This window comes from Poecilia formosa, unplaced genomic scaffold (genome assembly GCF_000485575.1).
Source record: "Poecilia formosa unplaced genomic scaffold, Poecilia_formosa-5.1.2 Scaffold565, whole genome shotgun sequence".
In the NCBI taxonomy this organism is placed as follows: Eukaryota; Metazoa; Chordata; class Actinopteri; order Cyprinodontiformes; family Poeciliidae; genus Poecilia; species Poecilia formosa.
In genome coordinates, this window is record NW_006800504.1 from 135,233 (window position 1) to 162,849 (window position 27,617).

At 37.8% G+C, this 27,617-nt stretch overlaps 1 long non-coding RNA gene across 1 annotated transcript; it reads left to right on the top strand.

The window, feature by feature from the left end:
- Nucleotides 1-711: 711 nt before the first annotated feature.
- On the top strand, nt 712-27,249 carry LOC107834265 (uncharacterized). Its single transcript, XR_001660052.1, has 4 exons — nt 712-792; nt 21,508-21,677; nt 22,483-22,561; nt 27,001-27,249. It is a non-coding gene; the product is annotated as an uncharacterized LOC107834265 (long non-coding RNA).
- The last annotated feature ends 368 nt before the right edge of the window (nt 27,250-27,617 follow it).

A 27,617-nucleotide genomic window follows, 5' to 3' on the forward strand; every position in this document is an offset into this window, starting at 1 on the left:
TTTTGTCCATTCTTCCAGATGTGCATTCTTGAGATCAGACTCTAATGTTGGACATAAAAGCATACAGCCTTAGGCATGGAGACGGTGAAGAAGAGTCTGTCAGGTTCAGAGTCTTCACAGATCTGTCAAGTTCTTCTGTACCAAACTTTGCTTGTACTCAAAGTTAACTACAGCTTTGAGAAACTTTCTAGAGTTTGAACAAATATTTGCAAAGCGTGAACTGCAGCTGGAATGAAGGCTTCAAGAGGCACCACCCACTGACTTCATGCTTCCCTCCCGTGACGGAATCTGCATCTTTGTAAAGTTTAAGCTTAAACGCATATTTGGTGTAATGACCATGAAGGTGATATACACCAAAACAACAATGCAGAAGGAGTGAAGGGCCGTATGAAGCAATGTGAACTTTCTTTCCATCAAAGCCGTAGGGATACATGGACACACTTTCCAGAAACCCAACATTTTGCAATTAAAATACTTCTTCTTATTATGATGTATTTTAATCTTAACTGGATTTGGGGTTTTAATCTGCCATATGCCATATTTATCAAAGAGAAATAAATGTTTAAAACTTTGAGTAACGAATCCATATCCCACCTATTGAATCTGAACTACTGAAATCAATTTTTGTTTCAATGAGTTACAGTGAGCTTTTTAGTTCAGTCTCATAATGTTAATGTTACTCTGTTTGCTGCTTCGTCCTGGGGGAGAAGTGACTCACAGAACTTGTCATTCCTGACTTTTCCTAGCATGGTGGATAAGATGGTGGTCAAAACAAAGGCTGCGATCCTCCAGGTGAGCATGAGCAGTTAAGCAGCGCAGACAGGTTTCCACAGTTCTTCCCAAGGTAAGGATTTGGATTAGCTGAGAGTAAGTTACTCAAACTTTCCAGAACAACAAGACTAACTCTTTGGTCTTCAGGGTACTGCTAGGATGAATAAAATAAAAGTAATGAACTGACACTGAGGATAGGGGAAAGTAGGGCACAGACACTGCGCACCTGTTAAAGTACATTCTTTTACTATGCTAGAAATGGTAGGGGACCACTGAGATCCTGAAAGTGCAAACTTTTTTTTCAGAAATCTCAAAGGTTTAAAGGGGGGATGTTATGTAAAATCAACTTTTTTGAGTTTTATATAATGTTATAATGTTAATCCTTCTTCAAAAACATACCTAGAGTGTTGCTTTGATACTTTCATGTATGTTTCAGAAACGCTTTCCACACAATTCATCGCCCCACAAAGCACTCCTTCCCCACACAGTTCCTCCAGACTAGTGGCAGCAGCAGTTGGGAAACATCTGGTAGAACTGCACATGTGCTAATCATACGAACTACCTCTCGGTTGCTCCTAAGAACAGTTGTAAACAGCATTATGGAGAAATGTGACGACGTACTGAAGACAAAGTGTCAGAAAGAGAAGGAGCTTCTTAAAGAGACAGAGGCCAATTTCAAGGCATCAGACGCAAAGTCAACTTTTATATTTTTGATAAATACAGCATTTTCATAACAACTCCGTGTAAGATAGTTACTTGATTGTGCTATGAAATGGCAGTATGTGCTAAGAAAATATTAACATATTGATGGTAAAAATTGCAAATTTTCTTACTGTCAATCTACCAGGGAAACACATCCTTCCATTGTCTGTGCCCACTTATCCTTGCAGGCTTGTGGTTTGCTGTAATAGATGCTGATTTTAACTGTCGATGCATTTGATTAAGCAAAATAATTTACTTTATTAGGAACTGAATGAATCACCTGGGGATTCATTCAGGTGAATGAATCCCCAGTCAAGCTGACTGAGTCAGCTTGATTTCTGTTGCAGGAAGAGATTGTTGCATTAGTTTCTCTGGGCTGCGATGAGGTTTCCAGGTTTTTGTTTGATCCAAAAAAAAAAAAGAATACACAGATACACACACTAAAAATTTGGTTTAAGAAAAGGGTAATGATTTTTGGTGATGGAGTGACTGAAGTTTGTCACTCCGTAAGAATTTTTCATCTCAGAACATTACACTAAGATTGCATCATTGCCTGTATTTCCTGTTTAAGAGTCTCTTGTGTGTCTTTGCATGTGTGTGTGTAAGAAAAAAAAATAGGAGAAGGATTTCACTGGTCTGCACACATGTGCATGCAGAATGGCAATGAAAGTTTTGAGATTTTGTCCTCAACTCGATGATGCCTGGAAGATGTCAAAAGCCATGATGTCATGATGATGACATACTGTTTTCAGAAAGTAAAATAAAACTGAAAAATTTAATCTCTTTGAAGCCAGACATGACCATATTCTCTTGATCCAGGCAGCATCCACAGGGACTATGGTTGACATCTCATAACTTATAAACAAGACCTCTGAAAAGTTTTCTTTTACATTCTGCTGGCCTTTGCTCCAGGAAACATTGGAATCTTTTACTAAAGAAAAAATAAGTCAAGTATCAAATTAAAACCTTTTCAATCAGCAGGATAAACAGAAAGCTTTGAAGTTATGACTTTGCTCCTGGTTTAACCAGACATATTGAGCTGCTGTTTGGCTTATAGGTTAAAATTCAGTACTATGAAAATGATCTGAGTCGTCCCTTTTTCACTTTAATTTTGCAATGACTCACTAAAACAAAAGCCAACGGTTCAAGGAAAAACTCAAAAGCTTCTGATCAAAATCATTTCACAAAAAAGATTACAAGAATTTATGTATCTTGACGCGCTGAAGACGACTAACTGATTTTCAAACTGAGAAACAGAAAGACGCAGAAATGTGCAAGTCACAATATGGTCAAATGACTTGAACATATTATAGTTGCTGGTTTAAAATGGACTGGTCAATGTTTTTCAAAAACGGATTGGTTGACAGAAAATGGTCCAAAAAAGAAATTCACAATGGCTAGATCTCAATTTAATTACGGTGGAAAAGGAGCTGAGCTGAGCTGACACATCTGTAGCAACCGGCAATAATGTCAATATCAACCAAAATCTCATGTTTCCAACACCAAACAGAAGCTATGCTGCAAATAACCTGGGCAGTGTTGAGCATAAAAGGGAAACCAATGTGGTATTTGTTAGAAGGTTGCTGATTTTTATACATTTCTCCAGCTTAATATGATTTATTAAAGTTAGCTTCATAAAACACTAATTCTTTTATCAAGGCTTTTGATAAAGTTTTGATCATTTTTGTAGACTTAAAGCTTATAACATTTTTGATGTTTTGAGTTAATCGGGCATTACTTAGAGTTTTGGCACTTTTTTAATAACAGCTGCTCACATTAGCCTCCCAAGCTAGTTATAGCTACATACAGTTTTTTTGTGTGTGATGCGTGGTGTAAGCGGACGGTGTTTGTCCTGCGATGGATTCCAGAGCTCCAGACCTTTGCCGCATGTCTTCCTCCGCTCTCACCAGCATTTCCTGTCTGATTAGGGTGAATAAAGGCCACTAATACCACAAAATCTTACATCTGGTTCCCAAAATCGAACTTTTTTGAAAAACAGGCTCTCTGTGTATCATTTTCACATTGACTTTGTTTCGTTCTGAGTTACTGCTCCATGTAGTAGTTTCACAAAATAGCTAAGTGGCTGACTTTATACACTAGCTGTTTACAGCTCTTTAATGTGTTGCAATGAAATTAATTAGCACACCCAACAGTTTCTGGAAAGTGTTGACTCAGGATCCGTTGCAGCGACCAGCTGGGTGACATTATTTTCCGTCTACCCACATTGTATATAAAACACACATCATAAAAGGGGGGAAAAGGAGAACATTTTTAACATGAAACTGACTCCAGCATCCTCATCCACTTTTTCTGCATGCAGGATCTGCCTTACTGGTAAGCAGCTCAAGTTCTACTCATGCATCCCGGTACATGCAGACTGTATCTCTTTACTGCCTCCTGGGCGAATGTTTTTAGCACTCTCAACGGGTCGAACAGAGGAAATTCAGGGTTATTGAGGCAGAATCTCATTTCCCTCAATCCAGCCACATGACAGGACAGCTGTAGTTGAGAGATTTATGGTGTTGAGCTCGCGCTGCTTCATTAGGAAGAGCTGAACGTCTGATGATGGACTGGCCTCTGTAGTATCTTTTACTGTCCGTGCAGCTGTTTGGTGCTCCGGTCGGGTCGGGTAAAATCTGGACGGCTGCCATTTGATTTCTCAGGGTGGGTTACAGGCAAAGAGGACCAGACCAGAAAGGTCCAACCGGCATCTTCTGTATCTCTGCCAGGAAGCTGCAAGGGCCATTAAGCATGATATCACGGGCAGACAGCTTCCAAGTTGTTTATCATCACCACCCCGGCTCTGCATGACGGATGCAATAGCGAGCGCTCACACCATAGCAGGATCGCTCCAGCACTGCATGTTGCATGAAAGCTATAATACAATATCCTTTCCTTGTCAATCTCTTGAAACCTGCTGGGAGCCCTGGGCAAGAATCCACCCTTTGTAACACTCTGGAGCTCCTTAATCTCACCGCACTGTCTACAAGACTTCCTCTTAACGTGTGTCCAAACGCTCCCTGCTGCTGGAACAGTTGCTCCCTAAACCAAAACATTCAGAATCGCTGCATGGTGGGCGGAACAATACTTTCTTACAGAAATGTGATTGAATCAACCATGTCTTCCTGTCCTTTCTTTTTTTTCCTTTTTTTTTAAGAAAAACAATTTATCTAAAACTTAAGTTTGGCCTCTGTAAGTTGTATTAATTGTTGCATAATTTCAAATCTACTTTTTTACGTCAACTAGTGTGTTCTGAAAAACTATTTGCACCCTGGATTACGTCTGTTTTTTGTCATAGTTAAAGGTTTCAAATTGAAAAGTGGTTAAATGGAAAAATAGATTAATGAAAAATGGGTAAATGGATAAAGGCATAAATGAAAAATAGATAAATAAAAAGAGAAATTGGGAAATTGATAATATGAAAAATAAATAAATTAAAAATTGGTTTAATGAAAAAGCTAAATTATTTATTTAACACATTTTTTATTTATTTCACTCATTTTCTTCATTTTTTGATTTATTTCACCCATTTATTTATTTATTTAATTTTGGCTGAAATGGCTCTCCATATCAAATGAAAGAAATGTTGATATCAGATTATATCCTAAAAGGCAGTTCTCAGTAAGAGGGGAAAAAAGTATCTAATCTAATTTGGCACCTTGTGAAAAAGTAATTATACCTTTAAAATGCCAACTGGTTGTGCAACCCTTGGTAACGGCCTCTATAAAAGAATTTAAAATAACTGATATCATTTACATTTTCTACATCGTGGAGGAATTTTGACCTGGTCTTTGCAGTTTTTATTCAGCATGCGCAGCCTGTTTAGGGTTGTTCTGCAGTTCAGCATTAGGTTTCGTCTGTACTAGTCCAAAATCTTTGCTTTGTTTTTACTGATCCATGCAGAGCTGGACTCTCTGGTATTTTTTAGAAGACTGTCTGGCTGTGTAACCCAACATGATGTTTGAATGTTGGTATGATCTTTTTTTCTGAAATGCTGATTCAGACATAAGAGGATGCACAACTTCTAGACAGCGAAGTCGACAAAATACTTTGGTATAATCGTGACTCTTTTAGGTAGATGTGTTTATGTTATTCTTGGTGACCAGGGGTTTTCCCTTTGAAACTTTGTTTTTTAGTCAAATCTACAATTTAGGCACATCAGTGCTGTGATTTTTGTCTCCTGAGATCTTATGAATCCTTTTGGCCATTTCTTGATTCTGCAGTTCTGGTAACAGTCAGGACTTTATTTAACCTGTCAAATCGAACCAAAACTTGTGGTCAATCACCGTTAAGTCATAATCCAACAATGAAGGTGTTACTTTTTCCAGAGAAAAACACAGCATCCCTGATCCACAGGCAGGTTGTGCTGCTTTTGTTCAGACTGTTTGACTTTTCTCAGAGTTTGACAACAGAAAAACCGTCTACTGGATCTCTGTGAAAGAAGCAAAACATTTGCTTGAGAGAAATGTTTTTGTTCCCTCTATGCATCTGTAAGAACTTGTTTCAGGCTTACTCAATAACGGCTGAGCAAAGTAATTCAGGCTAGTGTGCGTTTGACATTACTTTTTACCTGCTTTGTTCCTTCTCAAGGTTGTGAGGACTGGAGCCTATCCCAGCTGTCACTGTAATTATTTTCTCACAAAGATTCACATCCTTCTCAGCTGTCAGGCTGCCGCATTCACCGACGACTCAGTAGTGAAATCTGTTGCAATGTCTACATAGTAAAATCGGCACCTGTAATTGGAGTGCCCTCATACATTAATCATTTTGTAATAGCCAGAGCTCGTCCTCCTATCAGCCTGCAGTGGAGCACAGAGTTTACTGGAAAACTGCTGATGATTTCTTGACGGGGGGAAAAAAATAGTTTTAGGAATCTTTATAAGACATGAAAAACATTTAAAACAGTGGCACACCCAGCAAGATCCCTTATGTTAATTGTTAAAGAGACTTGTGTATTATGAGTGTCATTTATGTACACTGATTATATAAAAATAAAACATTTTCTTCCTTATAGCTTGACATGAACAAGCGAACCAGCCATAACCGAAACGGTGAAGCCAAACTGACAAATAAAAGCTGTAAAAATGAAAGTATCTTATGTTTCTGACAGGCACAAACATCTAATTGAAATTAAATTAAGTGAAATTGTGATGCATTTTATACAGACAAGAAACAAAACACAAAAAGTCCATGTGAAATGCAAACCCCATCCTAAATTTACACCAATTTTACTGTCAAAACTTAAAAATAAATCGCAATTTACCAAAAATACATTAGAGGTTCGGGACTAGACCTGTATTTTATTTTTTAAGATAGTGCTTTACTCCCGGACGGCGTCTCGGTGGCTCTAGTCACAGCTGATGCGAGCTGCAGCTGCATCAATCATTCAGTCTACATGCTGTATTTGTGCACGAGGTTATTTATCTCCTCTCTCTGCTCGCCTCACACCGCTGTTGATTAATTTTGATGTAATTTCTTGCTCCAGATGGATCATCAAAGAGCGCTTTTTCACTGGAAGGAGCTGTAATCTTCAGGATAGCTGGATTTAAACCTCCTGTATTTTACTCTGACAAAACTCTCCTCGGGTTTTTATTAAAGTCGCTCCCTTTTTGCTGATGGTAGCAGAGTAATCCGTGCAGATATAAAAGCCCCTGCCATTGCATTACACTCATATGGCTTTACACAACCTATTCAATTGTAAACGTAATGGAACTTGATAATTATCTGCTTTGGGAGACTCGGCCGTAGAAACAGGTTTTTATCTGGCAGGTTTTAGTTCTGTGGTGACTTATGCCAATCTCAAGAAATGTTCAACATCAACTGTTTCCTCTCCCTAGTAACCACAGACACCAGGCTCTGGTTTTCCACTTATGGAAAAGTTCCATTTTTCACAAGTAAAACAAACATTTGTTTGACTCTTGAGGTCATCTTTAAAATCCACTCACCTTTCACAGCCTGCAGTGACATCATCAGCCTTACGCTTTGATTATCTCTCGTGTTCTCAGCCTTAATCTTTGGGGGACGTTTCACATGTGTCCCTGCTCCAACGCACCTTTTTCAAAAATAATAAATTATACATTAAAAATGTACCCTTGGTTCTGCAGAAGCCTTTTAATCCACTGTCAATTTGAGTGAGTGTTAAAAGCATGGGCGCCTTTAAAACAGGCAGGGCAGTGGCTTTCAGCTATTAGCTTTAACAAGGTTAAACACCTGATTGGCTCTTTTTTTCTTAACCATTGCACACTTTTTTGGAAGAAGAAATGTTCGACATGCTTTTTATTTTATCACCTTATTATATTTTCTAAGATTTTAATCAAACACTTGGTTGTCAATGATAATGTGAGGTTTAAAACCCAGATTATAAAAACTGTTTGTCTTTCAAGTTCATTAACACGTTTCTTCACATTAAGGAAGAAGTTTAAAACTGTTTCTTATTGACATTGCTAAAAAAATTATTCCTAATCAGTGTGACAAATTTAAGCAACTGCATTTTCTCTGCCTACAATCACTCAATTTTTTGTAGTTAGTCATAATTGGATGCAGATTAAAACCAAATTGCTTTAACTTTGTTTGAGTCGGCCAAATGTTGCAGCTGCTGCAGCCCAAGAACTGGAGAACAAGATAATGTTGCTAGTTTGAATCCCAATTTCTACAAATCCCTTGTGAAATCTGAGGCCAGAAATAAACCGTAGATTTCATTTCAGAGGGAACTCCTTTACAAGAATAAGAGATTTTTTTTTTTTTTTTTTGTCAGTGCCTCAGTTTCTGTAAATACTATTGTACTTAATATTCTCTGGTAATTAGGCTTGAACTTTTATTTACTAAAGCTGATGTCTGTAACTCCTAATGGGTCAGTTTTACCCATTCAGAATGGCTCCTCAATAGGAGGGAGTGATTTTAGCAGGGTTTTTGTTTTGTTTTTCTGAGTTGTATCCTTCATTTTCCATAAATATGTAATTGGCTCAAGTGGAATCAAAAAATAACTTTACTTTCTTTTTGCAAATGTTTTTTTTTTTATCATTCCACCACCTAAAAATCTAAATTATGATCCTTCTACGTTACAATAAAACCGAATGATTTCTGTGTGATGTATATTTTTAAAGCTTGCTTTGTTTATTTCAAAGGTAAAGTTGGTTTTGTTGCTATGAAAATGTTTCACTACAAGGAATCGCTCTTAAGGTGGTGAAGGTTGCTTGTGTAGAGGTTCACTGATTGTTAACCTTAACTATATTACTGAAATGGTTCCCAATTTCTGCTGTGTTCCAGACTTCAGGTGTAAAATGTGCAAAAAAAAAAAAAGAAAAATAGGAAGTGTAAAGTGGGCCTGTCACGATAAGCAATAAGTCAATGAATCACATGATAAATTAAAACAAGCTCACTAATTTCTATATATGATTTAGTATTTTCTCTTTTAACCAAAAACTGGATGACAAACGTCTCCAATCTGATGCTTTGGTCTCAACTAACCCCCTTTGTTTTTTTGAAGGACAGTATTATTTACAGAGAATTTATAATTCATGTTATTTATTGTTGTTTTGTTTATTTTGAATATTTAAAATGTCTTCCAGTTCCAGTTGTTAAATATTCCTTTAAAATTCATTGATCTTTGAGAACTTGTTCTTGCCATTACTTGAAAATTATCTTAAAACAACAATACTATCATTTATCATGATATGAAGCAGAGATTTGCTCATAATTCCACTTATTTACTCTTATGAGAAAATACCAAAATAAACACACGAGCCCTCATGTGACGCAGACTCTGATATTTTTTGCTACTCTCCATTTGTTTCCAATCCTTTCTATTCCAGAGGTTTGAATGGCAGCTCATATAATAGGAAAGAAAACCCTACCTCTCACTTTCCTCATGCAAGCCCTTCAACAGCTGAGAAATTGAACAACTGCTATTTCTGACAGGAACTCAATTAAATCCTGAGGCCACTATAAAGAAGACGAATGGAGCAATGTGTTTGTGTGTATGTTTGTGATATAAAGAGCAGAGGGTCCTACTTCCTTGTCTCCTTCTATGCGCATAGTCGGAGACAACAAGGAACAATTTGAGGATTAAAGAGAAACGCAGACGATGTAAAAACCCAACAAGAAGCCAGCGTGAATGAGACGAGGGAAAGAAACAGTAAACTGGAGATAAGACGTGGAGAGAAGCTGCCCCTGTGGCACCGGGTGATAAGGACATTATGTAGATTGAAACGCTTCATGCAGGATGAAATCAGCATAAAATAGTCCAGCAATTTTCTTTTTAAACTCGTGTCGTATCTTGCCGTGAAATTATATATAGATCCCACATTTGGAGGTATCTGAACGACGACCTGTGTTGCGATGAGAAGACGCAGAGGAGCAGTTCAGGTTTGTCCGCATCGGGAATATTTAAATTTGATGGGCAGACAGATGATCAGGGTTGTTCTTGTATGAACCTCTGTTCACTATCATTTTGAATATTTAACAAAAAGTAATAGATCTCCAGAGACACATAAGGTATTTCCTCAACACTTTTAGCATATAACAAGGCAAAAAAAAAAGAAAATTCTTATGAAACAGATAGTGGTATTTTACGCCAAAAGGCATTATCCAAAAACATTAAATCCTCCCGTTTTTAGCAGAATAGTTTTGCACTATAATGTTTTATGATGTGTATTATTGCTGTCTATATATACCAGTGTTTCTCAACCCTGGTCCTCACCCCCCCCCTGCTCTGCATGTTTTAGAAGTGCCTCTATTCCAGAACAGCTGATTCAAATTATTGCATGACCATCAAGTACTGCAGAAGCCTGTTAATCACCCAGAGATACAATTCAGGTGTGTGGCAGAAGGGAAATACCTAAAACATGCAGGACAGGGGGGCGGTGAGGACCAGGGTTGAGAAACACTGATATATACTGTCAAAAACTATGAATAGATCCTAAATTATCTGGGCATTACGGCACGAGATGGATAATGTGCTGAAACACTAAAGCCCGCCTGTTCAGAGTAGCTTTTGAACCACAATAAATGGAACATTGACCAACATATATGATATGTATTGATGATTTTGATGATGGTACTCGACAAAATACAATGTGTATGACTGGTTTCTCGACTGGTGACTGCATGTTCTTCTTATGACTTTTTATTTTTGTTTTTATAATATAAAACACTTTGAACTGCCTTGTCGCTGAAATATGCTGTGCAAATAAACTTGATTGGTTAATGTATTAGCAACTGTGCTCCAATCAATGTATTATGTAGGGAAATAAACCTTTTTTTATTGCCTTAAAGGAACTCGTGAGTAATAGGTGCGTCGTAAAAACAAAGGTTAGAAAACCTGAGAGAGCATCAGAAAAATAGTTCAACTATTTAACACCATTTTGTTAGATTTGAGGATTGGTGGGGGGTTGTTTCACTTCAGATGTTCAGGTGCTTCTCCTCCTGCACTGTTTGCTTCTGAGCTCCTATTTTCCACTCTTCACAGTCTGATTGCCAAAGTGGACTAAATTTAAATATGTGTTCACCTCTAGAGAAACTGTTGATACTTTAAAACTAACATCCTTCTAAGTTAAAGATTATGTCTGTCTTGTGATTTGTGCATCCTGGCAGCATCCAGGGACTCCCACTGAACAGAGCATAGGAATAATAGTGAAGCTTTCCAGTACTGAGAGAACGAGTCTGACGTTAGATGATGTTTTTCCAACAAATTACCAGCTTTGTCCTTTGTTTGCTTTCTTAGACAAACTGTTGAGGATCTGAAAAGAAGCCAATCTTGGCAAAAAAATGTCTGCTGAACTATCAACACTTGTTTTTCTGTCTTGGTCCTAAAGTTTTGACAGACAATGCCAAATACAAGTGTGGCTCAAAAGCCTTACATATAAGCGTGTTTTTATATTCTCTATCTTGATGTATTTAAAATCATATTTTATTTTGGAAAAAAAAAAAAAAAGATTTTGTGAAAGGTTTAGGCATGACAAAATGAAAACCTGTCACATCCATGAAGTGTTGAGTGTAATGCATTCCCATTTCATACAGACCATATGGTTTGGCATTAAAGTAGTTCAGACTCATAGTTCAAAGAGGAAGATGATGGATGGATGGATGGATGGATGGATGGATGGATGGATGGATGGATGGATGGATGGATGGATGGATGGATGGATGGATGGATGGATGGATGGATGGATNTGGATGGATGGATGGATGGATGGATGGATGGATGGATGGATGGATATTGGCATGAAATGTGTCAAGAGTTCAAAATGTCATGTGTGCCCTAAAGTAGTCAAGTAATTTAACAAGTGAACTGAACAGAAAACATGTCAGACTGTCCTGCTACATAAGCTGCGTAAAGCTTTTGGAATGCTGAGGTGAGTTAGGTGAGCTAACTAACATTAACCTCAGGTAGTTGCTGCGACTTTTGCGTAACGTTTATGTAAATTTTGTTGTTGCGGAGCAGATGTGTGATATATATGGCATCTCTAACATGCTACATTCTTTCCATTGAGTTTTTTGATGTCCATAAAGCTTCCCAGCAGTCTTGCTTTGCTGGAGATCATGGAAGCTACAGTGTCAGATAAGTAGGAAGGTGATGCTGCATTTCTTCCTAATGTGGCATATCCACGTACAGCATTGAAATACGAGGAAGACAAACAAAAGTGTGATGGTGTGTAAGCAGGCTAGTAAAGTATAGGAGCATGTTAAACATTTCCACCATAAAGAATGACATGACTCATGTTTTTCATATAACTAATCATGGTTTTTACCAATCATTTTTCAGTCTGAATTCCGTACAGTATGAAACATTAGGTGTAGAGATTTTAATCAAATACAGCAATGGCAAAGATTAAAGGTAGGTTCCTAAAAAATGATGGATCAATCAGAAACTATTCACATTCAATAGCAATTTCAATAGTATACCTCATATATTTATATATTTAGTTTCAATTCCAGACAGCAGATTTTGCCTGACATTTAGGTAAAAGCATGGACATAAAATGAACATAAATGTATAACTCTACATTGTGTGTATAGTAGCTCATTCCAATATAAAAAAAAGCACGATATATAAAAAGGTTTATGACAGAAACTCATTACCTGCCTGGAGAAGGAGAATTTCTTGAGAATAAAATGAATTATAAATGAAGCATAAAGAAAGTGAAAGAAGCCACAAGGCCCTCAAGTCCAAAGGAAAAAATGGACAGTAATGACACGGGGAAGAAGAGAACATTTGCAGTGATTTAGAGTCTCTGCTCTGCTGTGAAGCTCAGCTATTTCTGAGACCTGAATCTCATAATCCCCTCCCTGCAAACAAAGCATTTACTAATTCATTTCCTGAGAGCATCTCAGCAGCCTTAAAGCCACAAATGGAGCAATAAATAGCCTAATAACATGCAGAGGGCTCCTTTCGCAGCTGGAATGGCCCTGTATGGTCCAAACTGACACTGTTCTCTAAGAAAATGTAAATTGTGGCAAAAAAATATTTCTAAATGGTTTTTATGTGAAGACGACAACAGGCTTTTAGAAAATGAATTGCATAATAGCAGTTATTCCACATTAGAAATATCAATATGCAGGCATGATTTCTAATCAATAGAATTTATGTTTGTGTAATGAAAATTTATTTTGAAATATTATTTTGACATGTATTCTGGATTTTATAAAATTCTCAGAAAATTTGTTCAGCTTCAATAAAATGATTACACTTTAATCAATAAAATAGAGGTATAAAAAACACCTAGGCTTAACACTATTAAACACAAACATTAATATACAGGTTTTTTATTTCTATAACTCTCCTTGAATTCAAAAGTTTACACAGATCTGGTCAGTATATCAGGTATAACTGTCTTATAAAATGTATGACTTTGGTCAAAACTTCTGGGTTTCACTCTAAGGGTTCATTATATTATCAATAACCTAATATTTATCAATAACCTAATATTTACTCCTTTATCACAATCAAATCTAACAAGTACGGGCTTGTTAGATTGGTTCAGTCTTGGTTCTGACAGGGCAATGCTCCTTGCCTGTTCAGAAAGAAACTAGGTTTCTAAAAGTTTACCTGAGTGAACCAGCATTTAGTTTAAAAAATAAAAAAGGTGTTAGATTTTGAAGATTTAGGAATAGGAGCAGGATAATTGAGCAGTTTGGTTAGACTCTTAGCATTTTGAAGGTCCCTTTGAGAGCTGATACATTTATGTGAAGATTCACATCTAAAGTGTTTGTGTTCTCAATAACCTTTTTAGATTCATAGGGATGTTACATAATGTCCAATGATTTCTCAAAAAAAATATCCATAACATTTCTCTCTCTTTGCTCTCTGTGCCTTTCTCAGAAGGTTCCCTGAGCTCTGGCAGCAGGTCTTTGAGTCCATGATGCTCCACTGATGCTATGTGTATGTTGAGAGGCACCAATATAAAAGAAAAACCTTCCTGGTTGTTATGTATAGACAAAAAACATACAAAACTAGAAATGAGACGGGGAGGGGAAATCTATTTTCAGTGGAAAAGAAAACGTTCAGGAAACTACTTATCATCTGATGGTCATCATCTAAAAGAAACAGAAAAAAGGAGCGAGGCAGCTGTGCTTTCAGATAATCCAGCAGTGAAAACACAGATGGGGCCACCAGCCTATTCTGGAAATAAATATAACTTTTGTTCCTATACAGGAAAACTCAATTGAGAGGCTGAAAACGATGAAAAGTGTGTAAATCACGAGTTTTCTGCTTCTAATAAATCAGTTACAGGAAGACTTGCGGTTTGAAGCGCGCTCTTTCAACATTACTTTTTAAAAACTACAAATTATCAGGCAACATTGGCACTGAGTTTATGATGACAGCTCATCAATGATTTGTTTAATTCCTCTCTCCAATACCAGGCCCATGTGTCACTTCAGAGCTGCCAAATATTAAAGACCTGAAACTACAAAGCTTCACACCTGAACGCCTCACGCTGTGAACACGATTTTTAAGACCCCAGGCATGGAGTGACGAGACTCACATTATGGTGTTTGAAAGTCTCACAAAAAGACACTTCACACATCTGTGATTAAATACACACACAAGAACATCATGACAGGAAAATGGTCATGCTGTGCAAAAAATAAAATAAAATACGTGGCTGAACGTGCGCCTGCTGTTAATTATTAAATAAATGGAGTGGTTTAAAGACAGTCATGACTGATGCTGAAGTCGTTTTATGTTTGCGATTTTAATCCTGGAATATATATACATATATATTTACGTGCATATGCAATAAGAGAAAGGCTGGAAGTGATATTATGGCCGTGTCTCTCTCATTATCTGTATGGAAAGATCTGACTGAGCGTTCATCTGACCGCCAGTCGCTTTATTTTTACAAGTCTTTCACGGGAACTGAAAATCTTTCTGCTTGTTCAGAAAGCAGCTATGTATTGGTCTATTAATCTTTCTCTCCCTCACACACACACAAAAAATGCTAGTCACGCTAAATGATTTTAATCTTTTATGAGTCTCTAGCACTAATGCAAACTGCACACCAATGCTCATTTAATAATTAAAGCCTTGAATTGATTTTTGCATTACAATGCTTGTGTTGAGGGACATTAGTCTGTGGTGCTGATGATAATAACACAGCTGATTCCTTCCAATACAACCAGCTTCACTTCGGCAGCAAATAGAAATAGAGGGAGAGACGAAGGGGCTTGTAGCAGGAAGCAATATGATAGAAAAGATCAACATTCAGAGCCTTTAGGTGGTGTTTTTATTCAAATTTTAAGAAGAGATACTGGGTTTAATGGAATAATAGTTATTACAGTTTTATGTAAGTCTAGCCTGACACCTACATCTCATTTTATTGATCTTAGGTTTTATAGATTTTGTAAATTGTTTCTTCCACTGCAGCAGTTTCAATATTTTCAGAGATAGCAGTTTGTATGGATTTTCTTGGGCTTTGTGATGTGCAGACCATCAGCCAACTCGTGTCCTTTTTGACATGAACACAACTTCCTCGTGCCTCCAACACCATTTGTGATGGGAGGCACGGTGTGATCAGAGTTATGTGCAGCTATATTCAGTTTTTCTACAATTTGTTTTTTTTTTTTCTACAAGTTATTGTATTTCTCTTAACCATTTTACATACTAATGCAGCACTTGGCATCACAGCAAAAATCAGAAATCAAACCCTAATTACTGATTAGATGACTGGAGACGATTGGATGCACTGGATCTTATTTAGGCACATTGAAATAAACAGAACTTTAATATAATTTCCCACCACATTTGTTTTTACTGATTTTTTTTAAAACTAAATTTTAAATTACCCATCTTTTTGTTCCTCTTCAGAATTACACACTTTTCTGTGTTGGTCTGTCACCTGAAAGTAAGACTGAAGTTATTGATTTTTTTTTTTCAGTCAGTCCTCTCCGGTGAGGCCTTCCCACTGAGTTATCAGAAATGTCTCAGTCCAGATGTTACCTGTAATATTCATCACATGAGAAACATTAGCATGCGAGGCACTGCTAGGGTTTTATATGTACACCACAACGCTGCTGGAAACCTAAAAAGGATGGAAATCCGGAGAAGGAAAGAGTTGATCCCCAGTGAACCGATGATCCAACACATGTGGTATCTCTGAAGTTGACAGCCGGGTCCTACAGGGAGGCTGCTACCCTAAAAAGGCTACATTAAAGGGATTCCCGGGGAAACGGCACGTCATTTATCATTCCTGCCTTTATTTATGAAGGGATGTTCGAATGTATTTGATGTCTTGGAATCAAAAAAATATATTTTACGAAAAGAAAACAGACCGACTGAGCTACAGGAAGAAATGTCCTGATTTTAAAAGAAAGAATGATGAGGTAATCTGCAAAGTAGTAGATTTCTTCAGTGGATTTTTTTTTTTTTGTAACATGCCGAAGTGTTTTTAATCTGCAGGGTTGATGTTTACCAGAGATGCAAAGAGCAGAAACATTCAGTGGACTGATTTGCTGAGATTTCCAGCTCTCTTTACAGCAGGGGTCTCTGAATCCCGTCCTCAAGAGCCTCTGTCCCACGACGCGCTGGCTCTGTTCAGTCCGCCTCAATCGAACTGTAGTTCGTTCGCCTAGAAAGTCTGCTGGATTTGGGGAAGTTTGAATCGAGCTCTGTTGCTGTAACTGATTTCTTGAAGCTCCCATTTCCTACGGGACAAAAGACACGATTGTCCACTTTCTGCCTTGCTGTTCAGAATGTAGGACAAATGCAACGTGAAGTCTGGAGAACCAGGCTCCCCTTCTGTTTCTCCCTTATTGACAGAAATGGTGTTTGAAAGTAAAAGTTAATCTAAAACTTTGAAATGTCAACAAGTTGTGTGCATAAATACACACAGAGGTTTAAATGAGGTTCTGCGATGTAGTATTATTGGTAATTGTTTGCTTACTGGTAGTGGAAAGATTTTCCTGATGGAAAACTTAAATCTTAGAAGGAAGGAATATGTTACTTTTCTCCACTTGTGCTTTTTGATTGACTTGCATTCAGGTTCTTGAAGATCGCAGCAGCAATCTGTCTGGCCGTTCTGAGACAGTAGAAACTAAAATGCTGTGCCTGAAGTTCAGGACAGAAGTTCCAGTGGCCATTTAAAACTTTTAGACAAAGAATTTGACAAACTGAACTCAGCAAAGACAGAGAGGTGGAGGGATTGTAGGCATCAAAAAATGATTTATGAGGAAAAATCATGTTTGCTACTTTAAACTTATCCGTCGAATTTGCGTCCACTTTACCTGTTACATGATTGCTTTACACTGGATGCTATTTTTCATTCTCAGCAAATTGAAACTGCAACTCAAAGAGTTTAATGAATCATTTAATCAAGGCTTGGTTTTCTCACACTGCCATTACACAAATAGTTGCTTTAGCAAACTGCTCCTCCAGCTGTTTGCTAAAGTTGGACATGAACATTTCTGTTCATATCCAACTTTTTACTTTTTTTAAATTTACTTTATTGGCAACATCCTACACAGTGATTTTTCTCAGATAGCCTCTTGAAGCTGTCTGGTGTCAAGGAGTTTCCAAATTTTTGTTTTTTCAATATCATATATCTGTTCACCGTCATCACCCTTTTTTCTTTCTTGAATCAATTATTCCAAAAGTTGCGATAAGCCTGACAGATCTCTGAGTGGCTCCTGTTAAATCTGTCCACTGCTGGTGCTCGTCTCTTTCTCTGGGTGTCTTTTGTGAAAATGGATGCTAATTATGCCATCTGTATTTGGTGAGAGAGCAAGAGCCACAAGAGGAAACGGCGAGAGCAAACAGTGAGAAGGGATGAATGATTTAAAAAAATAATAAAATCTCTGGTTATGAGAAAAAAATGCATTTCTAATTTCTCAACACTCTTTTTTGTAGTAGTTTTAACTGTTTTTTTTTTTATGTTTATGCTCTTTCAATATTTCTAACCTTCTGTCTCTCTCTCTCTCCACTTTTTTCCCTCCTCTACTCTTCAATCTCTGTCCTGATTATTCTACACTTTAGGCATTTTCTGTGAACCTTTTCAAACTCTCTGCCTGATCATTTTGAATGCACACTCATGAGCAATATTTTTGAAGTGTTGCACGCAGCGACTACACACACGTACATACACACTTCCACGGTGTGCATGCTCAGAGCCACACATGCGTGCAGCCGTCCAGTCATTTGTAGAAGATTGCCCAGTGGAATTTCCTCTGTTGCTTAAAACGGATTGAATTGCCTCTGCAGGTTTGATCACAAATCGATAAAGCATCCCCACAGCTGCCATCTTAAACTGTGTGTGGGGTCTGTCCGTGTAATTGTTATCTGGCTAGATTTTTTTTATATACTTCTGTAGATCTTATTTATTCCTCATCCTTTTGATTTTGTTCCCTTTAAACTTCTTTGTGTAATTCTGTAGTTTAGAAGTTCTTGTCATATTTATACCATTACTGGAAAAATGTGTTGCTTTGCTGCTGTTTACCTACTTTATGATTCAACATACATTTAACCCAGGGTCATAAATGTTGTATAGCATATTCTGTGGAACCTTTCAGACATTAAATTGGCATTGTCACGTAAAACTGACCTTTTTTTAGCTTTAATATAATCGTGTTATAAAGTTATTTACTCATTAAAATATACCTGAAGTGTTTCCTTGATTCTTTCATGCTTGTTTGAGAAATCCTTTAATCTCCTATGGCAACCATTCAGCTGTGCAAAATTCCTAAATTGCAAAGTAAAATTTATTTTAAGTTATACTTGATAGATATATAATTTTTGTAACAACTTACATTAATATAGATACCTGGTCATGCTATAAAATGGCACTTTGTGCCTGGAAAACAGATAATACTGCCCCTTTAAGATGAGATCCGATGTTAGAGGATGAGTCATGATGTGTTAGAGGTCCACAGGGACACAGTTTAATGTTTAAATCTGACTGCTTCAACACAAATTCAAAGTGCCTCTTAACTATTTCAACACAAATATGTGTCCTTTAAACTTTTACACTCTCCAAATTAGGTGTTTTGGAATTTCCTCTGATCAGCGGCGCACACTGCTCCCGAAACCTCTGACTAAGTTCAGCCTGACACTGAGCTCCAAAATGACTATAAACGCCTTAATTTCCCCAGAGGGTTTGATATTTTTCCTACAATGGTGCACTTACTGAAGCTTGCATGAAAACCAGAATAACTGTGGCGCCGAAGTGCAATTTTTGTCTGCGCAGTGTTTAACAAAAAGAAGGCATGGGAGTTGATGGGATCCAAGTCGAGAACAGACTCGTTAGTTCCGAAGGCTGCGGCGGAGGATGTCTCTGCCGTCTTTCAGAGCAGCTTTTGAAGAACTCTTAATGGATGGTGGTTCTGTCAGCAACTCTTCCCCTTGTCTGAAACTTGATTGCACTCTCAGGCAGCTGCAACACCAGCTACATTTCTGAACTCGGTAGTCTCTTGGCTCCATTTGATGTTGGCAGGATGTCCTGAGCTTGGCCCGCTACTTGATCATCAGCACTAAAAATGATTGATGATGCCTATATCCCATGGGATTAAGCCTCTTTGACCCATCTCAGACTGTTATATTTGGGAAGATGGCCTTGTCTTTTACTGCACTTAAAAAAATCTAATCTGACAGGCACTTATCTTTATGCGCTGCAGATGACTGATATTGGGCAACTTCTGCAAAAGTTAAGTCTGCAGGAATGTGAGGATATAAATCATGTTCATTATCTTGTCATATTTGTGCCAGTATTCATATAAATACATAATATATGGATAGATAGAGCAGCCTCTGTGCTCACTCGGGGGTCACCTGAAGTTACTAGTCTGAACGTCTACATTGCCCTAAATTGCAGTAAATAAAATACTATGGACTAAAAAATGTGAAATCATGGCAGTTTTAAGGTTTTCTTACTATTTATGAGTCGTATGCAAAGTGCAGCAAAGAACTGAAGATGAGAGACACAAAGCTTTTCATGGTCCAGTGCTTTGTGTTTGTTCTGTCTCCCTTTTTTGTCAACCCACAGTTGCTCATGGCAGATGGTCACTAATACAATTTATTTCTGTTTAAAGACAATTGTTTCTTTCCATTGTCACCATATGCTTGTTGTAAAGTTTAATGGCATTTGCAAGGCATCCTCCTTAATTCAGCTTCATTGATAATTTCATTGATGGATAAATGAGAAGAACCACCACAGCTCAAAAATCAGTGAGTGTTAGAATATCTGGACACTTGGGTTTTCTGCCTTATTGTTGCTTAACATGTGTTGCCATATTCAATTCATTCTCCTTTACTCATTATTGTTTCACTGGTCTCACTGTTTGTTTTTCAGTTTCTGTATTTATCCTCCAAGCCTGAGACTTTGATCTGAGATGAGGTCCTGCCCCAATTGGAGGAATTAAAGTATCTTGGGGTCGTGTTCATGGAGGAGGGAACGACGGGGCGGGAGATCGATAGACAGATTGGAGCCCGTCTGTAGCGACTAGGAGAGAGCTGAGCCGAAAGGAAAATGATGAATGGATTTACTTTTTGTGTTTTGCTCCTTGTACGGTCAGATTTTGCTCCCTTAGATCAATGGTATTACTTTCTGTTCAGTCCCCAGTTTTAATTATTCATTTTAAATCACTACCTGTTGGCCTCTACTCCCAGCTGCACCCTGTTGATAATCAACCACCTCCTCCTCTATATTCAAACGTCTCAGTTTTCTGATGGATTCTCCGTTGAGTATTGTTGTCTCACTGCATCATATAAGTTCTTCTTGCTTTTTCATTGAGAAAAGTCTCGACCTCTACACTTGAGTCTTCTTCAAACCCCACTAGATATGAGAGGAGCTCTTTGTAGAGCAGCATTCTTTTACCTAGCTACCATTTATTTGAAAGATAGACAAGGTACACCCACTGGACAAATTGCTACATAGACCTGTATAATTTCTTTCTAACACAAACAGTGAATCAGCCAATCACATTTCAGAAGCTCATTGCATTTAAGCATCTAGATGTGGTGAAGAGGATTTGCTGAAGTCTAAACCTAGCATCAGGATGGGGAAGGAAGAGCATCTGTATTGACGTAAGAGCCTTGTTAAATCTGCTGCGACGTGTGATGCTATTATGTCATCGTGGGCCAAAATCTCAGAGGACGGTTCAAACACCTTGTTAAATCTTTGCCACAAAGAATAAAGGCCACAAGTGAAAAAAAGGTCTTGGTACGAGTTAGGTGTCTCTAATAAAGTGGCTGGTGGGAGTTTATATATAAAGGTCAAGCTATGGGTGCTTGTTAAAGTGACTGCAGCAGATCACACTTCTGCCATGTGATAAGTAATATGTGAGGGTTACTGTGTCTGACATACGTATTCTGCTGATGTACGTTTGAAGTGACACTGACAGCTGAATCTGAAATTTGAAAAAAATATTCAATTTTTCACTAATCGGCTTTGTTTGAATTTGCTTAAAATAACTGATCTGTGTTGATTGTCAGTTTAGCTTTAATCTTATAAAGCTGGTAAGTTAATGAGCAGAGAAATTTGATGTTTTGTGTTGTTGGAAAATTGCTTCCTATCAGACCTTGAACTGTGTTTGGTGTCTTTCATTTAGCTGGAGTTGATTCATTTCTGACTATGATAAGCTCAAGACCAACCTCCAAAGAACTAAAGAGGACCAGACAGGCACCGAAGATGCATGGTTGAAGGAATGATAGCTGCAGTATGAAACACTTTTACACTAATCATTGACTCATCCCCATGTTCCACTCAGTGAAATCACAAGTTAGTCAAATTATGTTTATGTTTTATTGCCACGTAATTACATGTTTCATGGTGATAACTCACATGCAATGTAAATAAAATTGTAAAAATCTCTAATTTGCTACAACGCCGTTGGGCGATGTTTTGACGAGTTTCTTTTCAGCAACATGTAATTTGTGCTTAGGTGTAAAAACTAACAGATACGTGCAAAGCACCTCGCCTGCAGAGGTGTTGCAGAATCTGCTGCCAGCAGGATCTGGCATAAATTAGCTCCCAGGTTCTTTTACAGCTTCCTCAGAGGGAAAAGCGCAGCATGAATCCTTTCCATAATGACAAGAAAATTAGGGTTGAAAATGCACCTTTTTTGCGTTTGAGTGTTAGCATGTACCTCTGCAGGTGACGTCTCAGAAGAAAGAGGGAAAATAAAATGAAAGATGATAGGTTGGGACTGAGAGAGCTTTTTTCTGGTGGAGAACAGCAACTGCAAACACACTTTGTGTGCATCGCTGCTTCATCCACAGCAATATGGACTTTCGCACTCAAACCTCTTTTACCCCATAGTGGGAAAATCATTATTTTCAGCTGCTATTCAATAGTCAAATTAGTTTTTTGACAGTTCACTTATGTTGCCACTTTTGTCCCTCATGTTCGCCCGTCGGCTGCAAGTCCCAGAGTCACCTCATCACCCTGTCATTGACTTTTCTTATCCTTGTGAATAAAATAGAGCTCACTCGGGGAGTTCTTCTGTGACCTTGGCCCATCATCAGGGGCTCACATCAATCTGCACAATCAAATATGTTTTTCATTTTCTTCATTTCCTTTGCAGAATTTTACTTCAGCTCACAGAAATGGAAATCAATCTGCTGAAAATTGAAAACTGCCCTCTCAGTACCAGTGGATATCATGTATGTCATACCCTTCATAGATTATTTGTGTTAGAAAATCAAGCTTAGTTCTTCTCCGTCATTCTCTTACCTGAAAACAAACATCTTACAACAATGCCAATCTTCTATGTTTTACATAATATCCCACAAATCTTTGGAGTGTTATGTTCTGCAACAACACATTCAATATTTACTTATATATGAAAGAAACGTGTCTTTTTAAAATACTTATTCAAAAGGATGGGTTTGGACAAGAAACTGACTGATTATGAAACATTAGAACTAATCACGTAGCTTAAATATAATATTTTAGTTTGTGAGCAAAACGTGAAAATGCTTATTCACCTGTTGAACTTTGTAAATTTGGTCACATCACAACAAAGTTTATGGATTTTACTAGGATGTTAAGTGACCGACTAATGCTGTTCATTTGAATGCACATTTTACTTTAGAGTTTAAATAAAATTACAAATAAAAACTGGATCCTCAGTTCCAGTTTGGTGTCTTTTTCAGCCTCTGACAGCTTTCCTTCCCAGATTGCTTTAGCTCAATAAGACTCACTATCAACACTGGTATACCCGAATAAACCCAGGGGTAAAACACTCTTGAAATTATGTTTTAAATGGGAGCAACTGCTGCATCCATTGTGTTGTTTTGCTCTCCCAGCCATTCTTACCTTCCTCCCCTTTGCATCCGGATTGTTGTTACTTTACAGTATTATCACCTGACAGACAACACCCAGGGGTTGCAATTAACATGGCTGCCTTCAGGTTTTTCGGTATTCAGAGGAGACGGATGTTGTGTTGCGTTGGGAAAAAAATTGTGTAATTTCTCTGCGAGGGAAATGCATTGCTGCTGGTTGTCCTGAAGGCCTGACATCTCTAGCCTGACTTGCTTTCCTCTTGTAGAAACGACTGAGTGAAGATTGTATGCAGAGGCATCACGAGACAGGATGAGATTATGGCCTGACATGCTGAGAAACATTGAGAAAAATCTGCTTCTCGCAAACAGGCTTCAATTTAGTTCTCTGCACCACCTCTGATGGACACTGTAGCCACTGTTTTTAAAATGCTCTTATCCATGAAATAAATGTAAAAGCATTGATATAAATTCTTCAAATTCTGACTGTTTTTGTTGATTATCCTTCTATAATTCCTCTTTGTTTTTGCTTTCTGGTCCAAATGTCCCTTATTTTTTCTTCACCTTTTGTGTCGGGCCAAACGGAGCCGCTTCGTCGAAACGGCTTCCCCTCAGGTTGCACTTACTGCATCACTCCATACACCGTCACTACATATGTTTGCTCTTACTGCAACCGAACAAATCACAATGCATTATACATGACTTTGTGACAATCACACAATACAGGAAAAATAATAATTTCCCCCAAGAACTATGTATTTGCATCATGACTGAGTTTGCACTGCCTCAAGCAAAACCTGAATCTTGTTTGTTTTTATATTTTTTTCCCTGTATTGTATATGTGGTATTGCTTCACTAAATATGCAGCTTGCGTTCGTTGTAAACAAACTTTAATGTAACATTGACCAAACTTTTCTTTTTGGTCTTATGGTGAGTTTTACAATGAGGACCAAATTACTTTGTTTAGAAAGTAATTTTAATGTTTGACAAGTACAAGAACAAAGTGAAAACCATAAGTGGTCTTCAACAGCACTTGTAATTATGTAAACAACACAACACACATTTTTTATACCGTGCCGGTAGATTATGAGTGTGTTCCCCATTTGTGTTGAACTGATGCGGATGATGAAGATTCAGGTCGTGTTAATCGAGCCACTCCAGATCCCAGAGGAGTTGAAAAGGAGGCTTCCTGGATACAGAGCAGGGCCAAAGAGAGAGCGGGAGGACGTTCCATCCATCTCCTCACTCAGTCATAACGGGAAAGGATTTAAAGATTCCAACATCCCTCTGACCGACTTTCTATACTTGGCAACGTTGGAGCCAAAATGTATTCCATTACACACCTAACAGAGGCTACTTCCGTGTCACAACAGGCTACTGACCTGATTAACGAAAGGCCAGCACCTGTAACTGACCAGCCAGGACTGACAACAAATTTGTTTAACAATATTATTGTCCTTTTATGTTTTATGTTTGATATTTCTATTTGTTGTGATGTTGGATTTCAGTAAATTATATCAAAGTGGAAGTACAGTGGGTGACCAGCCAAGGTGTGTTATTCAGTAGCCTCTGTGATGCTAAAGCTAGTCTCCTTCTCATTTGGCAATGCCTCCCTCTCATTAATCTGACTAGCAGAATGCTTCAGAATATCTTGTAACAAGGAAGTGGTGCACAATAATCTTAATTTTGGACCCAATACTGCTTGAGCAAAAGCAAACGATGTGGATTCACAGCTAAACTACTGTGAAAGATCATCCCTGCTTCCCAGATATTTAGCTGTTAGCATGTTAAGAATGTCATAAGACTATTAGTTACTTCAGTCTTCAGTCAGAGGCCTCTTTTGATTCAGTGCAAGACTGACTGCTACCGGAGATCATTCCTGTTCACGACACCATTCATGACTCTGTACATACATGGGTGATATGAGTTATACCAACATTTAGTTTCACTTTGGGATAAATACATATTATTGATTTGAATTTAAAGTCGTGCCATAGAATTCTAAAGGGATTGAAGTCCAGACTTTGACTTAAACACTGCAGAACCTTCCTTTTTATGTGCTTAAGCAGTTCAGAGTTGAACTTCATTGTCCTGCTGCATAGCAGAATTTATGTTTTTTATCAAATAATTCTGGTCTTAAAGCAGTAAAACAGCCCCAGACCATCACTCTAACACCAGCAGCTTTTGACTCTTGGAATAATTTTCAGTCATTCTTACAAAATTTGACCTCAGAAATATGTTTTTCCGGTAGTGGGTAATGGTTCTCTCTCTGTGGATTGACATTGAAATAGGTCCTCAGAAAAAGCTTTACAACCCTTTTCAGTCTGATGGATATGTGGGACTTTGTATATCAACTTTTCATAATTGTCCTTAGATTAGAGCATGATGTGTTGCTACTTCACCTTGTCAGATAATTTTGTTGATCAAAGTTAACAGAATATCATTTTTTCACAGTTTCAGGTCAGTTTTTCAATTCCTCTAACAAGTTAAGTATTTTATGATTTGTGAAAAATATATAACGAAATAAATCCTTCTGGGGGTGAAGACTTTTTCACAGTGCTGTGCATCAAATGTTTATTTTGATGTTTTATTTGGTCAATTGCACCAACTCATGGACATCTCAGCGTTTCATTTCTTTACTGATACATAAAAACCTTGAGAGAAATGAAAGAGTGTATATACACCCAAGAGCAAAAAAAATGCCAGGTTGTATTTTGCTGCAGGGTAAACTGTGTTGCTTCCACTTCATGCATTTGGAGGAACAGGACATGAGAGGTAAAACTAAAATTAGAAAAAAAATATATATATATATGTATAAAAAAAGACCTTTAAGGAGAGACAGTTGTGAATAATTTTACCATTCAGGCTCCTGCTGTTTAAAAAAATAATTTGTGTTTTGTTTTTCTGAGTCAGTGTAGGGACACAAAAGGAAAAGCTCAATTTAATATGTAATCTCTTGCATTGATGTCAGTAAGTGGTGGGAGACTGGTTTTTAGTGGGGGGACTCTTCTCACCCTCAGGCACAACTTAAAAGGGACGGGGAAATTTCACTCAAACAGAATTTATTTTATATCTATTTCTTCATGAATTATTTTGAATAAGGTTTTGCATTTCTGCCCACAGGTTCAGGAAGGACTCAGCCTAAATAAACGTTACTTTCATTACTTATTGAGAAGTAAAATCTTAATGTTCTTGTTTGATTAATTAAATGACTGAATTTAAAGTCGGGAAAAGTGTCAGAAAGAGTTCAGTTGTTGTAGGGATAAGGCTCAGCCTTTCTGAAAGCAATACATCAGTATAAAACCATGTTGATTAGTTAACATTTGCATGTGACAGAGGCTTTCTTGTCTGCATATGAGGCTTCATCACTTCAGGTTTTACTTTTCCAGGGCAGAGAAATATTGAAATCAACTCCAATGCTTCTCAAAGATTGCATATATAAATGTCATTAATTGAAAACAAACCATGCTCTTTTGAGTCAATATTCATATCATCTCATTATCGCAGACTGCATATGATTTATTAAATTATACACAAACAGCTTCCACGATCAAACAGCTTTCACCGATTATATTAGAATTTTATGAAATGAGGAGAAGCCAGGTATCTTTCTGAACGTTCCAGTTTGAAATCAGCGTGGAGCCACTTCTACTTTAATCCAAAAACTTTCTCCAATCTTTACAGAAGATAGCATTTGAGTAAGAAAAAAAAAGTTCTTCAATTTCATCCTGACGAGATCCGGCGTCTGCGCTCTTAGCCAGCTTAAATCCAACAGAACTGTCTCTAAATGGGTAATTCTGTTACGCTTTACTTTTTTGAAGGAGGAAGAATGTCGGCTGGAGTCCGTGTAGAAGGTAAGATCGACACCAGAGGCTGGTGAAGAAATCTAAGACGGCAGGAAGTGAGAAGACGTATAAGAAGGTGCCAGGTGAGGCTGAGGAGGAGCACTCTGAGCCGCTGATGAATGAAGAAAATGAGTGTGATAGAAAGAGGCTGAAGGAAGAAACCCCTACTTGTCAAAATGGGAGTAGGATGACGTCTCAAAGATACGAATAGAACAGCAAAGTACATTATTTAACACAATCTCTAAGAGTAAAAGAGAGCCCAAGAAAGGGAAATGAAGTGCAGTGATACCAATTTTCCAGAACAGGACTGATGAACAGGCCTTTAAATGAATACAGTATGAAGTGGATTGGCCGCAGCATGGGGTGACGGAAAAGAATAGTGGGGGGAAAGTTTAGAAAGGGAGATGAATAGCGAACAGTAGCAGCAAAGAGAGAAGGTTAAGAACACATTAAGTTTGATGTTTGCTTTTAAAGTCCTGAAAAGGATAAAGAAGATGTCATATTTCGTCCTTCAAGACTTTCAGGGGACAGCTCTGCAGAGAGAAAAGTGTGGTGCTTCACCACAGTGCGCTATAGACAGGTTGTGTACGATG